Source organism: Vicia villosa, linkage group LG4 (assembly GCF_029867415.1).
Source record: "Vicia villosa cultivar HV-30 ecotype Madison, WI linkage group LG4, Vvil1.0, whole genome shotgun sequence".
NCBI classification, from domain to species: Eukaryota; Viridiplantae; Streptophyta; class Magnoliopsida; order Fabales; family Fabaceae; genus Vicia; species Vicia villosa.
The window spans coordinates 37,928,836-37,944,880 of NC_081183.1; the positions used below are offsets into that span (position 1 = coordinate 37,928,836).

The window sequence follows — 16,045 nt, forward strand, 5'->3', positions numbered from 1 at the left end:
ATATATATATATATATATATATATATATATATATATATATATATATATATATATATATATATATATATATATATATATATATATAATATAATGAGTCTATAATGAAATTAATAATCAAAACATTAACTAAACAAAAAGTCAAGCCAAATTGCATTGAAAAAAATATAAAATCATTGACAATTAAAACCTATCCCCCCCCCATCTTCCTCCTCATCCTCTTCACCAATATGATTATCAACAACAACTTCAAAGAAATCATTATCATCAATTGAAACTCCAATTGGTAAATCATTAACAGTTTGAGTAGCTTCACTTGTATTATGAAATGGTTGCTCATGGATTTCTTCAACTTCATTCGATTCCTCATCTCACATATCATAAATATCCCTCACCTTTGCATCTAAAACCACAGGCCAATCCTTGCTTCTTTCATCATATACATAGAACACCTTTTTAGCTTGTGATGCAAAAACAAATGGGTCATCCCAAAGATTTTTTCCTGTGTGTTTCAAAAATTTAAAATTCACAAGTGTCATCCCAAACTTGTCTTTCTTGACCCCTTTTTTGATATCAATCCAATCACATTTGAATAAGACAACCTTGTACTTTCCAGAATAATCCAATTGTATTATATCAGTTATTGCTCCATAGTAATTAATTTCATCATTTGAGGTCTTTGTCCTTACAACTACTCCAGAATTTTGTGTCTTCAAGTATCTTTCTCTTTTCCTTGTGTGGAACCTAAAACCATTAATGGAATAACCGGTGTATCTCCTTACCACCTCATATGGCCCACGCGCTAACCATCTAAGTTCATGAGTGACTTCTTGGCTCCCTTGTTCATCTAAGTGATGAATCTAAAATAATTCAATAATAAAAGTTAGTTACACTGCATAAACAACAACTAAATGTTAAAGATTTCAATTCTTTTGCTCTCACCCTATCTCGAAGCCAGCCGCTAAATTTTTTACTATGTTGTTTATCAACTTCGAGTTGTGATAATCATAGAGGTCGAGCCTGTCTCTTAAGAAGTCCAATGTGTTCTCTAAAAATAATGATAATATAATTAGATGGGTAAAAAAATGTACACATATGTGAAAAGTGAATTATTATTGTATTACTCTATATATGGAGCGACTCTGTCACAATTAGAAAGAACATATCAGTGAGCTTGCATTAACTCCTTTTCATCAAGCTTAGATCTACTAATTCTCTCTCGCTTCCCTATTTGTAACTTTTGTTGTTTTTTCCTTCCTAGAGGTCTTCCAATAGGATGTAGAAATGTCACATCATCTTCCAATGTATAATCATCATCATTTCTGCTAGGTCTGTTGAACCTATTTTCCACTCCAGATAGATATTGAGAACAAAAGGTCAAGCATTCATTGGCCAAAAAACCTTCTGCAATTGATCCTTCTGGATGTGCTCTATTGCGTACAAATGACTTAAGAGTAAGAAGAAACCTAAAAGAAAATTTGGTTTTAGATATCTATATGCTTTTAGCATTAATAATCACTTTAATAATAATAACTTTAATAACTATGTCATGTTGAAATAAAGAGGTCATACCTCTCAATAGGATACATCCACTGATATTGCACTGGTCCAGCAACCTTGGCTTCATAAGCCAAATGAACTACCAAATGCATCATAATGGTAAAAAAGGATGGAGGAAAGATCGTTTCTAGTTGACAAAGTGTTATAGCCATTTGAGACTCCAATTGTGCAAGAACATCCATATTAAGTACTTTAGAGCATATTTGCTTGAAGAAGTTACATGTTCCACAATAATTGAAGTTACTTTATCGGGCAAAGAAGCTCTTAATGCAACCGGAAGAAATTGTTGCATTAGAACATGACAATCATAACTTTTTAAGCCAAATATCTTTCGCTGCTGGACATGAACACAGCGTGGGGTGTTTGATGAGCATTCATCTGGAGCTTTTACATTCTTAAGAACACTAAAAAAAGCGTCTTTTTCTTTGTTAGTCATTTGATAACATGCTCTAGGAAGAAGCATTGTACTACTTTTGGGACTTGGTTGAGGGTGAAGCATACTTCTTATGCCCATATCTTCAAGGTCAGCACGTGCCTTATAATTATCTTTGGATTTTCCCTCTTGGTTTAACAAAGTACCAATGATATTATCACATACATTTTTTTCAATGTGCATCACATCTAGATTGTGACGCAATACATTATACTTCCAATAAGGCAAAGTGAAGAAAATGCTCTTCTATTTCCAAGGTTGTGCTCCATTCTGTAGGCCCTCTTCAATAGTTTCATCTATTTGCCTTGTAACTTCAACCCCATCTTGTTTTATAGGAGGAGGATCCCTTAACTCTATTGTTCCATCAAAATACATACTATTCAACCTCCACTTGTGATTAGGCGCTAACCAGCGCCGATGACTCATGTAGCAAAACTTTCCACCATAATTTAACCATCGTGAGGACGTTTCAATACCACAACATGGACAAGCATATTTTCCTTTAGTACTCCATCCAGATAAATTTGCATATGCTGGAAAGTCATTGATAGACCACATTATAGCAGCATGGAGTTGAAATGTCTCTTTCTTACAAGCATCAAAAGTTTCAATTCCATCAAACCATAACTCTTGCAGCTCTTTTACTAATGGTTATAGGTAAACATCAATATTATTTCCACGACCTTTAGGACCGGGAATGAGTAGTGATAACATGAAGAATAATTGTTTCATACACATCCAAGGAGGAAAATTATAAGGAATTAGCATGACAGGCCAGGTGCTATGAGTTATACTCATAGTCTTAAAAGGATTAAATCCATCAGAAGCCACCCCTAATCGAACATTACGAGGATCTAACAAAAATGTTGGATATCGAGAGTTAAATTCCTTCCAAGCAAGTGAGTCATCCGGATGCCTAAGAGACCCATCATTCAATCTACCGTCATGGTGCCATCTCATTGATTCGGAAATTTTATATGACATGAATAACCTCTGCAACCTTGGTTTCAAAAGAAACCAACGAAGGATCTTTGCGGGTAAGTTCTTTCGCTTTTCGGAAGTCTCTTTTCCATTAGCTTATACATCCTCATTTGTTGTTTTCCACCTTGAAGTACCACACTTTGGACATATTTGGTCATTGATATGTTTATCCCAATATCATATGCAGTCATTAGGACATGCATGGATCTTTTCATACCCTAAACCTAATCCTGAAATTCTTTGTTTCATAGTATGACTTTGGTAAAACATTTCCTTCTGGTAGAGCATCTCTCAATAAATCTAATAACATAGAGAATGACTTGTCGCTCCACCCATGAAGACACTTTAAATGATATAAATGCACCATAAAGGATAGTTTGCTATACTTCTTGCAATTTGGATATAAAACTTGCTCATTCTCTTTCATCAATTGTTAAAATTTAACATTTTCTCCTACTTCTGGATTCCTTTCACCTTCTCCAGAAAATGTCTCTTCTAAAGGAGGCATTGCAAAAACATCACGAATTAACCCATCCATGTCATGCTCCATTTCAAAATGTTCTTCAATTGCACCACTTGAAGTTGTAGGTCTCTCACCATGAAATATCCATTGTGTATAACCTCTAAGAAATCCACGTCGCGGATCAATTAAGTGCTCATAAACACTGGAGCGAGTATGTGACTTACTGTTAGCACACTTTATACAAGCACACAATACTTTTTCGTTATCTTCAGACTTTTGAAAAGAAAATTCAAGAAATTCATTAACCCCTTGAATATATTCTTGACTTTGTTTTGAAGGATCACGGATCCACCTTCTATACTCCATTTGACAAAATTAACTGAAACACTTAACTAAAATAAATGAAAGAGTAAGGGCAGTAGTTATTCAAGATATACCAAATCAAAAACAATAATCTAAATTTCTAATTTTTAATTCTAAATCACAACCATACATGAAAATCTAGAGGCACAACCGGACATGAAAATCTAGAGGCATGGTAAGAAATAAAATACAACCAGACTATGTTGGTTCTAGATATATAAGTGTAATTATTAGTAAACATGAAAATCTAGAGGCATGGTAAGAAATAACAGTCATTGATAATTTTATAAAATTTAATTAAATTTCATTTAAAAATCATAAATAATCATATAACACTTGAATCATATAATACTAGAACATTATAACTATATTATGCTATGTATATATTTATTTATTTTTCATGTGAGGATTATACAATAGCTCGTTAACCAATGTTTACAATAGAGTATTATAGCACTTATTATAAAAATGAATGGCTCTCATACTAACTACGTGTTTTAGACTTTAACTCCCATAAAAATGAATGGCTCACATATTTTTAATAATATCTCTTGAACTTCCAACATAATCATAAACTCTGCATCTTTCTCCTCATTTGTTTTATTTTTTACCCTCTCTATTTCTTAAAACTCATAAAAAAAGCAAGAAACATAATCTTTTTAACTATTGCAGCGTTTTCTGTTATTGGTTGTTCAAATTTGGGTAAAAGAAAGGGAAAAAATGGTTTGATTTCTCAAACCGAGAAACCGCTAGTTTTGATCGGCTTATCAGGTTTTCATCTAGTTTTTCGGTTCTTTTCTGGTTTTCATTTAGAACGGTTTTCATAGTCAAATGAATTGGAATGGGCTCGGTCGTCGGTCCAATCGAATGAATTGACCGGTTTGATTCGGTTTTTATTACCATGTACATATTTACTCTGTTATAACTTTTAAATTTCAATTCAGCAATAATCAAACATACAGTATTGATAACATTTGAAATATTTGAGAGTTTTGGAATCATACCAAAAAATATAGAAGAAAATGTAGAATCAAGCTTAACAAAACAGGCTGAAATGATAGAATCCTACAACCAAGTCAAGGTAAAAATAATTATTAAAGAATGAAAATAGTGATAAAAGTTACTATTATTCTTATTATTATTATTATTAAACAAGATACACAATCCAAACTTCAACAACATCATCATCTTGGCAACAAAAGAGGCATCAATAACTTAAGAACATATTGCACACAAATCAAAAACTAATGGTGAATTAATTAACAGCACTTGTAAAGAAACTCATAAACTCATCTTATTATAATTAAAAAACCATAAACTCATCTTAACTAAGAAACTCATTTAAATTATAAGTAAATCTAAACTGAACCTAATTGAGTAAACCAAATTTCTAATATTTGTTAAATATAAATTTAGTGATGAGTCAAGAGTCATAATGCCATATTTTATTCAATAATAACAGTAAATCCTGTTTTTTTTTTTCAAAAGACTCAAACCTAATATAGATATTTATTTTGCAGAACTTTTACTTTCATCAACTCTCTTACAGCTCTCTCTCTCCACTCTTCAAATTAACAAACTAAATCTTACCCTTAACAAAATATTTTCAGATAATTCATAGTTCCAATTTAATGTGGGATTTAAGAAATTTGAGATTTGAATTGCAGAATATTAAGTAAAGAATTTGGAATATTAAAGTGTAAAATATTTTAAAGAAGATTTGTCTTCAAACAAAGTGATAGGAAAAGAGTGATATGGTTAGTGTTGTACCTAAAGCTTCAGACCTTGATGGTGATTTCAAAATGAAATCCCTAGTTTTAAATATCGAACTGTTAAACAAGAAATAAGTTAGAGTCCATGGATCTGAAACACAACAGAGAAAGAATGATAACAAGAGTAATTAGGGCACTAATAGGGTATGTTTGGATTGATGGAATAGGATGGAATGGAGCGGAATGGAATGGAATAAGTTTATGTTCCATCGTTTGGATTGGTTAAAAACGGATGGAATGGAGTGGTATCGGATGGAATGCATTCCATCACATTCCATCACTTTTTGTACCCTCCGATTTGGGCGGAATGAAAAAATTACTCTATTCCATCATGAAATATCCAAACAATGGAATGACGTATTTATTCCATTCCACTCCGTTCCGCTCTATTCCATCCCGCTCCGCTCCATTCCGCTCCGTTCTTTTTATTATATCCAAACATAGTTAAGGTAGACAAGGATTGATGATGTGAGGATGGCAACAATTGAGGCGGTGAGAACGTACACAAGAACCGAAACAGTGAAAAGAATAGGAGAGAAAACGATTTTCGAATCTAATGTTTTAATTTTATCATTTTTGTGGATTAGAAAAGTTTTTTCTGTGAGAGGGAAAATGAAAAATGAAAATAGACTCAAAGAGGGAAATGAAAACAAATATTGCGCGTACACTATTTTTTTCGATGTTCGTGAGAAGCGCGGACACATTTTGGCAAAAGAGGGAAACGGAAAAAACTTTTTTCAATTGGTTTTTAACTTTTTTTTTCGTCAAAAAAATTGTTTTAGCTTTTTTCTTAATTATTGAATTTAGTTAAATTTTCACTATTGTTTTCACTAATATGAGTTAATATTCATTTTTTTTAAAAATAAACATATTTATTTTATTTAAAAATTTAAATTAAATTTATACTAAGTATTTAAAAAATGTAACATAATTATATTTATAGATAAGTAAATTTAATTTAAATTATATGTCCCTTATATAATTTAAATACTAAAAAATTAAAAACTTAATAACAATTGATGATGATTTTTTCTTAAAGAAAAAAAAAGAGAAGATAGCGTAATACCATGAAATCATATATCCACAAAAGTAATATCTCAATAACTATCAATGGAACTCTATACCCACAGAACCCATAAGCTGTTTTTTTGTTATATGACCCTTATATCTATGGTAAGGAATTTCTATAGGTATATGCACCCTATACCCACGGATTTAATAGCCATCACTAATAGTTTTCGTTGGTATATGGAAAATTTCTTGTAGTGTCAATTTCAATTTAACAGATGCAGAATATTCTCTGAATATTATGCAAATCATATAAGGCGTTGTATGTTTAAAAGGTCTGAAGAATCAATCAGATTATTTGGAGATTATATAGTTTCTAAATATGGAGATATATTCAGAAACTAGGATATTGAAGACCTTGTTTGTAGCAGAATTTACTACTATCTTGTAACAGCAAATTAGTTGTGATTGAAGGCCCAAATCCAGTTGGGTATAAGTTATAAATAGAAGGGTTTGTAACCTAGAAAATAAGCCAGCCGAAGTATATCAAGATGTAATCATTAACGCTACGTTAAGTGAACCTCCCGAGTTGTGGGAAGGGAACTGTAATCCTCAAAGTTTATAGGCAAGAAGAATATGTATGTTCTTAGAGGAAGCTTTGAAGTAACTCCAAGTTATTTTCTTAGTCGAGAGTCTTGGCTAGGTATTGTCATGGAAGTGTGTCTTCCAAAACTGTTTGTTTGTGAGATCAGAATGTTGGTGATTAGGTCGTTGTTACAGATCCTGGGACTGGAAACTTGTGTAATATCATTGAGATGATTGGAAGTGGGATGGAGATATTCCATATTTAGAGAGGATCTAGGTAGAAGGGTCATTGATTAGGGATTAAGTGAATAGTTGTAAACGGAGGACTTTAGCTTGGAATTAATACTGCTGATAGTGAACTTCATTCCTGGCTTGGTATGCCCCTAGAGTAGGTGTTTGTCATCGAACTGGGTAAACTATTTCTGGTGTTATTTATCTTTTCAGTATGTTATACCTTGCCTGAATCGTCAATGTCAGATCGGATGTCTCAACATCCTTATTGGACATCTGAGTCTACTGCACCAAAATTTCAATATATTATTTAAAAATAAAATTTAATTAAATATATTAAATTAAATTATTTGTTCAATTGTCAGTATTCTATGTGTATGACGTTGTAGGTTCTCATAACATTGACAATAATATTATATATTATATTTAATTATAAACGGTGAACGATATCTAGAAACACATCACTGCTACCTAAGTAACGAGAATGATAGTGATTTAACTTAACTTTTTTTATGGTAATGATCATGTGTACAATTAGCTTTTTGCCCTTATATCTATATCGAACATAGTGCATAGTATGTGTCATTCTTATTTTTTCCAATATTATATACCTTGATATCCGAGTATACTTCGTAATAACAAATAAACTCAATATTTCATACTGACTTATTTGAGCATGGTCATGCATTTTACAATTATACGCAATAAAGAGACTCATATTTGTTGCTCTCGTATATGTAGGAGGGAGAAATCTCATCCAGCTCACTCATGTCCCTCTGAATGACTCATGGAGTACTTAATTAATCTACTTTATAACTGTCTTGTTATAGATGATATTTGGCGGTACTAAATTGTAGCGGTGAAAAATTGAGACCGAGGCCATTGGATTGATCCAACTCATATTTTAGTGAAAGTCGCCACCGTACTTTATTGTTTCCAAAGGAAATAAGAAAAAGAGAGAAATAAAACTCAAAGAAGTTTTTAAATCAAAACTAATAAAATAAACAGAGATTTTAGGTTCGGGGGTTGGTTATGCAAGGGGAAGGTATTAACACCCCTCACATTTATAGTACTCTACAGGAACCTCTTTGAAAATATATTATTGTTATTATAATCTGTTTTTGTTTTGTTAAATAGAGTGGTATGGTGGGAAAATAAGTTTTATAAAAAGTGTGTTAGAACAAGATTTGTTCTTATCAATTATCTTAGTTTTGATGATAACAATAATATGAATTTTGCTTAAGATAATATGGTACTCTAATCCAATGCAATTTCCCTTTCAGGAAATATATATAAAGAGTACGCATAATTCAGCGCTCAGAAGTTGTATCTCAAATGGTTCAGCATGCAACATCAGAACATGGTCTGGCAAGACATCAGAAGATGGTCGAAGCAGAATCAGAACATGGGTCTATGGAAGCATCAGAAGAACATGAGATCAGAAGCACTGAAGATCAGAAGATGGTATCACGCTCAGAAGCACTTCAAGGTCAGAAGATCAGAAGATGCTATGCACCAAGCTGTTTTGACTCTGATGATATTCAAACGCAGTATTCACAAACATCAGATCAGAAGGAAGTACAGGTGGCAGACTACGCTGACTGACAAAAGGAACGTTAAAAGCTACTAAAGGCTACGTCAGTAGACACAGCGTGAACAAGGCTCGAGGTAGTTGACAAAAGCGTATAACATTAAGTGCAATGCTGTACGGAACATGCAAAGCATTAAATGCATTCAACGGTCATCTTCTCAACGCCTATAAATATGAAGTTCTGATGAGAAGCAAGGTTACCAATTCTTAACAACTCTGAACGAAAATAAACTTGCTGAAACGCTATTCAATCAAAGCTCAGAATCTTCATCAACTCACTACATTGCTGTTGTAATATTTTAGTGAGATTAAGCTTAAACGTTAAGAGAAATATCACAGTTGTGATTATCGCTTTTAAGAAGCACTTGTAAACTCTTGAATAGATTACATTAAGTTGTAAGGAACTAGAGTGATCAGTGTGATCAGTATACTCTAGGAAGTCTTAGCAGTTGGCTGAGCAGTTTGTAACTAGAGTGATCGTGTTGATCAGAATACTCTAGGGAAGTCTTAGGAGTGAACTAAGCCTAGAGTGATCGTGTTGATCAGTAGACTCTAGAAAAGTCTTAGAGGGTATCTAAGCAGTTGTTCCTGGAGTGATCAGTGTGTGATCAGAAGACTCTGGAAGACTTAGTTGCGGACTAAGTGGAAAACCATTGTAATCCGTGCGATTAGTGGATTAAATCCTCAGTTGAGGTAAATCATCTCTGCGGGGGTGGACTGGAGTAGCTTCGTTAACAGCGAACCAGGATAAAAATAATTGTGCAATTTATTTTTATCGTCCAAGATTTAAAGTCACACTTATTCAATCCCCCCCTTTCTAAGTGTTTTTCTATCCTTCAATTGGCATCAGAGCGCCGGTTCTAAGGTGCAAGCACTTAACCGTGTTTAGAAAAGATTCAGGAAGAGAAAAACGCTTCATTTAAAAGATGGTTGATGAAAGTGAAAAGTCTACATCTACACCTGCATCTACATCTGGCTCTGCTGAGCAATACAACGGTAACAATGGTTATACTAGACCGCCGGTATTTGATGGTGAAAACTTTGAATACTGGAAAGATAAACTGGAAAGTTACTTTCTGGGTCTAGATGGTGATCTATGGGATCTTCTAATGGATGGTTACAAACATCTAGTAAATGCCAGTGGCGTGAAGCTGTCAAGGCAAGAAATGAATGATGATCAAAAGAAGCTTTTCAGGAATCATCATAAATGTAGAACTGTTTTGCTGAATGCTATCTCTCATGCTGAGTATGAGAAGATATCTAACAGGGAAACGGCCTATGACATATATGAGTCCTTGAAAATGACTCATGAAGGAAATGCTCAAGTCAAGGAGACTAAAGCTCTAGCCTTAATCCAGAAGTATGAAGCCTTCAAGATGGAGGATGATGAAGACATTGAAAAGATGTTTTCAAGATTTCAAACTCTTACTGCTGGATTGAGAGTTCTTGACAAGGGATACACCAAGGCTGATCATGTGAAGAAGATCATCAGAAGCTTACCCAGAAGATGGGGTCCTATGGTGACTGCATTCAAGATTGCAAAGAATCTGAATGAAGTTTCTCTGGAAGAGCTGATCAGTGCCTTGAGAAGCCATGAAATTGAGCTGGATGCAAATGAGCCTCAAACGAAAGGTAAGTCTATTGCATTAAAATCTAATATCAAGAAATGCACTAACGCTTTTCAGGCCAAAGAAGAAGATCCTGAAGAATCAGAATCTGAAGAAGAAGATGAACTGTCCATGATCTCCAGAAGGCTAAATCAACTCTGGAAGACCAAGCAAAGGAAGTTCAGAGGCTTCAGAAGTTCAAGGAAATTTGAACGTGGAGAATCTTCTGATGAAAGAAGATTTGACAAGAAGAAGGTCATGTGCTATGAATGCAATGAGCCTGGACACTACAAGAATGAATGTCCAAATCTTCAGAAGGAAAGTCCCAAGAAAAAGTTTCATAAGAAGAAAGGTCTTATGGCAACCTGGGATGAGTCAGAAGATGATTCAGAAGATGAGCAGGCCAACTGTGCGCTGATGGCGACAGAAGATGACGGATCAGAATCTACATCAGAATCAGATTCTGAAGAGGTATTTTCTGAACTTACTAGAGATGAGTTAGTTTCCGGTCTAACTGAACTTCTGGAACTCAAGTCTCAGATTAGTCTCAAATACAAAAAGCTGAAAAAGCAATTTGAATTTGAAACAAAGAAGCTTGAGTTGGAGAATTCTGAATTAAAAGAAAAACTTTTAAAATTATCCAATAATGTTGGATCTCCTTCTAATTCAGAAAAATCCACTCCTAGTCTAAACCATATTCTGAAAGAATATGATTTAAGTTTCAGGAAGTTCTTATCTAGAAGTATTGGCAGAAGTCAGCTAGCTTCTATGATATATGCCGTATCTGGAAACAAAAGAGTTGGCATTGGTTATGAGGGTGAAACCCCATACAAACTTGAACCTGTTGATGAAATGAAAATTACATACAAGCCATTGTATGATCAGTTCAAGTATGGCCACTCTCATGATATTAGGCACACTTCACATGCTCAAAACTTTCACATAACACACACCAAGAAGCATGTGACACAACCTAGGAAATATCATGAAACTCACATTAAAAATTATCATGCTGTTCCTCCTATTGCTTATAATGTTAAACCCAAGTTCAATCAGAACTTGAGAAAATCTAACAAGAAAGGACCCAAGAAAATGTGGGTACCTAAGGACAAGATTATTCCTATTGCAGATATCCTTGGCTGCAAGAAGGACAAAGCACAACATGTCATGGTACCTGGACTCTGGATGCTCACGACACATGACAGGAAGAAGGTCTATGTTCCAAGACCTGGTGCTTAAGTCTGGAGGAGAAGTCAAGTTTGGAGGAGATCAGAAGGGCAAGATAATTGGCTCTGGAACTATAAATTTGATTCCAAAGCTCAAAAGTGTTTCCTTCTTGGATATTCTGATCGCTCAAAAGGCTACAGAGTATACAATACTGAAACATTGGTTGTAGAAGAATCAATCAATATCAGGTTTGATGATAAGCTTGGTTCTGAAAAACCAAAGCAGTTTGATAATTTTGCAGATTGTGATATTGATATATCAGAAGTTGTTGAGCCAAGAAGCAACGCATCAGAAGCAGAGCTCCTCAGTAGCAAAGAACCAGAAGATCAAGTATCAGCTTCTCTGGAGGATCTAAGTATTTCTGAAGAACCATCTGTCAGAAGATCATCCAGACTCATCTCTGGTCATTCAGAAGATGTCATTCTTGGAAAGAAGGATGATCCAATCAGAACAAGAGCATTCCTTAAGAACAATGCAGACTGTCAATTAGGTCTTGTATCTTTGATCGAGCCAACTTCTGTTGATCATGCTCTAGAAGATCCAGACTGGATAATTGCTATGCAAGAAGAACTGAATCAGTTTACAAGGAATGATGTTTGGGATCTTGTTCCTATACCAGATGGATTCAATATAATTGGTACAAAATGGGTCTTCAGAAACAAGCTCAGTGAGAAAGGTGAAGTGGTAAGAAACAAAGCCAGACTGGTGGCTCAGGGTTATAGTCAGCAAGAAGGGATTGATTATACAGAAACCTTTGCACCAGTGGCCAGGTTAGAATCTATTCGTCTATTAATTTCTTTTGCCACTCAACATAACATCACTCTCTATCAAATGGATGTTAAGAGTGCCTTCTTAAATGGTTATATAGATGAAGAAGTTTATGTCCATCAACCTCCTGGTTTTGAAGACTCTATGTCTCTGAATCATGTGTTTAAACTAAAGAAATCATTATATGGATTGAAGCAAGCTCCCAGAGCTTGGTATGAACGCTTAAGTTCTTTCCTTCTAGATAATGGTTTCACTAGAGGAAAAGTGGACACTACTCTCTTTTGTAAAACCTTTGAAAAGGATATTTTAATTTGTCAAATATATGTAGATGATATTATTTTTGGAACATCTAATGCTACACTTGGAAAGGAGTTTGCTGAGTCTATGCAGGCTGAGTTTGAAATGAGCATGATGGGAGAACTCAAGTATTTCCTTGGAATACAAATAAATCAAACATCAGAAGGAACATATGTTCACCAAACCAAGTATGTGAAGGAACTTCTAAAGAAGTTTAATCTTCTGGACTGCAAAGAAGCCAAAACTCCTATGCATCCAACATGCATCCTAGGTAAGGATGAGGTAAGTAAGAAGGTAGATCAGAAGTTATACAGAGGTATGATTGGATCTCTTCTATATCTGACTGCTTCTAGACCTGACATTCTGTTCAGTGTTTGTTTGTGTGCTAGATTCCAATCAGATCCTAGAGAATCTCATTTAACTGCTGTTAAGAGAATTCTAAGGTATCTGAAAGGTACTACTAATGTTGGCTTAGTTTACAGAAAATCTAAAGAATACAACTTAGTAGGATTCTGCGATGCTGATTATGCTGGAGACAGAATTGAAAGAAAAAGTACTTCAGGAAGTTGCCAATTTCTTGGAAGTCATTTGATCTCCTGGTACAGCAAGAAGCAAGCAACTATTGCTCTATCAACGACAGAAGCAGAATATGTAGCTGCTGCTGGTTGTAGTACACAGATGCTCTGGATGAAGAGTCAGTTAGAAGATTATCAGATATTTGAGAGTAACATTCCTATATTCTGTGATAATACTTCTGCTATATGTTTATCTAAGAATCCTATTCTTCATTCAAAAGCTAAACATATTGAGATTAAACATCATTTCATAAGGGACTATGTTCAGAAGGGTGTCATATCTTTAAACTTTGTTGATACAGACCATCAATGGGCTGATATCTTTACAAAACCCCTGGCTGAAGATAGGTTTAAGTTCATTCTGAAGAACATCAGTATGGATTTATGCCCAGAATGAGAAGATGAGAAGTTCTCATGTATGAGTATCTTCTGAAATGAATGTGGAACATTTTTTTGTCAGAAGTTCTGATTGAAATCTTTGAGAAATTATGATTCGGTTATTACTAACGTTTCATTGTCTAAGTTGATTCAGAACCTCTTTTAAAGCAAAACAGCTGTTACGTTTTATCTCGGGATGGTAAACCTGTCGTTACTATTCATGGATAAGCGCGCGTGCAGTTGAAGGGACGCCGACCATAGGTAACTGTGCTAGTCACCTCATTTGTCTTTATTATCTCTCCTCACGTCACGTAACATTAAATGCTATTCATCATTTGTTTCATTTTATTTTTTTTTAAATACTCTTCAAACTCTTCTCTTTCCCTCTCATCTTTCTCTATCTCCTCGCATTCCTCATCAAGTTTTTCTCTCTCTCTCTCTTCCATATCAAACCCTACTTGTTCATTTTTCTGCAAACCCATCATGAACTCTTCATCAAGTCCAGGAAATAATGAAAATGATCAAAACAACAAAAGAAAAGCTGTTGAAACATCGCCTTCCAAACCCAAAAAGATCAAAATCACCTATGATCCCCTCAAGGTGAATCCATTCGAAGCAATGTTGTCTGGAAACTATTCTAGACGTGTGTTTCATCCTCCTGGTGAAAGCCCTCCATCATCTCCATCTTCTTCCTCATCTTTCGACCTTCAAGACTCAGCTTCCTCTTCATCTAACCCTTCCTCTCCCTTGATCGATTCCGAAGAAATCTCTTCATCTTCACCTGCTGGGAATGCTGTCTCTGGTAAAGATGGTGGAAGATCTGCATCAGAACCAAGTCTCCCTGAAAGCCCGAGAAGCAGTCAATGAAGCGTTTCACTCCTTCATGGCATGCTGGCACAGACGTTGTCTTAGCTAGGGTCTTAGGATTTGGTCTTTGTAGTTTCCTTTTCTTGTTGCATTCCTGTCTTGTAAACCTTTTTTTTTATCAATGAAAAAGTTTCTTTGATTTACATTCCAGTAAATGTCTTATTTGTCGTTTTATGCATCTGAATTTTTTTTTAAAAATATTCTTTTTGATGTTATGACAAAAAGGGGGAGAAGATAAATGATAAATGATTTGATTAATCTATCAGTTGCTGGGTAAAGGCTCCCACACATTCACTAACAAGAACTGCAAGTTCTACATGGTTTAAGTGTTTTGCAGGTACACAGAAGTGAAGTGAATCTTCAGAAGCAAACACAAGAAGCAAAACCATGGAAACTGAAGCAAGCTGAGTGCTGTCAAGCTTCAGAAATCAGAAGCAAGAAAGAAGAATGAATCAGAAGCACTGATAATAGAATTTGAATATCATTGTCTATCCTGTTCTGACAAAATTCTATTTGCTCTGATACATATAATGTTATGGCTCTGATACATTATTTGCTCTGATACATTATTTCAGCCTATATGGCTCTGATACATATAATGTGTTCAAACATACATTTTATGTTCTAACTCGTTCATGCTGACTTTTGTCGTTTAGTTTTTGTTCTGTAACATTTCAGGATGTAGAGATGCTCTGATGATGCTCTGGTACATTCAACAATGTTCTGATACAAATCTAGCATGAAGTGATGTTGGTAGACATTCAAAGTTCTGAAGCTATCCGAGGGAAGCAGAAATCAGAAGATGTGAATGTTCTAAAAGATCCAGAAAATTCAAGTTCTGAAGCTGTCCTGAATGGAAGCAGAAGTCAGAAGCTGTGAATGTTCTGAAGATCAAAGAAATTCAAGTTCTGAAGCTGTCCACGATGGAAGCAGGAATCAGAAGCTGTGAGTGTTCTAAGGATCTAAAGAAATTCAAGTTCTGAAGCTGTCCAATGGAAGCAGAAGTCAGAAGCTATGAATTCTCTGAAGGCAGAAGCTTATATGATCGTCTCTACCGAAATAATCAGGGAAGTCTTTTATCAAAGTTCTTCGAGTATTTATTTCAGGGGGGAGATTATTTATCTCAGGGGGAGATTGTTAATCTCAGGGGGAGACATATTCATATGCTTATGCTATAGCTGTGTAATTTGTCTTTTGCCGTCTACTCTTTCTGATCGCAAATTCATATCATTTATATATGTTTTTGTCATCATCAAAAAGGGGGAGATTGTTAGAACAAGATTTGTTCTTATCAATTATCTTAGTTTTGATGATAACAATAATATGAATTTTGCTTAAGATA

General features: G+C 34.6%; 1 long non-coding RNA gene across 1 annotated transcript; it reads right to left on the reverse strand.

The window, feature by feature from the left end:
• Window positions 1–165: 165 nt before the first annotated feature.
• LOC131594717 (uncharacterized) lies at window positions 166–6,007 on the reverse strand. Its single transcript, XR_009281466.1, has 5 exons — window positions 5,568–6,007; window positions 1,570–4,862; window positions 1,122–1,463; window positions 940–1,045; window positions 166–857 (listed from the first exon to the last, which is right to left on the reverse strand). It is a non-coding gene; the product is annotated as an uncharacterized LOC131594717 (long non-coding RNA).
• Window positions 6,008–16,045: the final 10,038 nt, after the last annotated feature.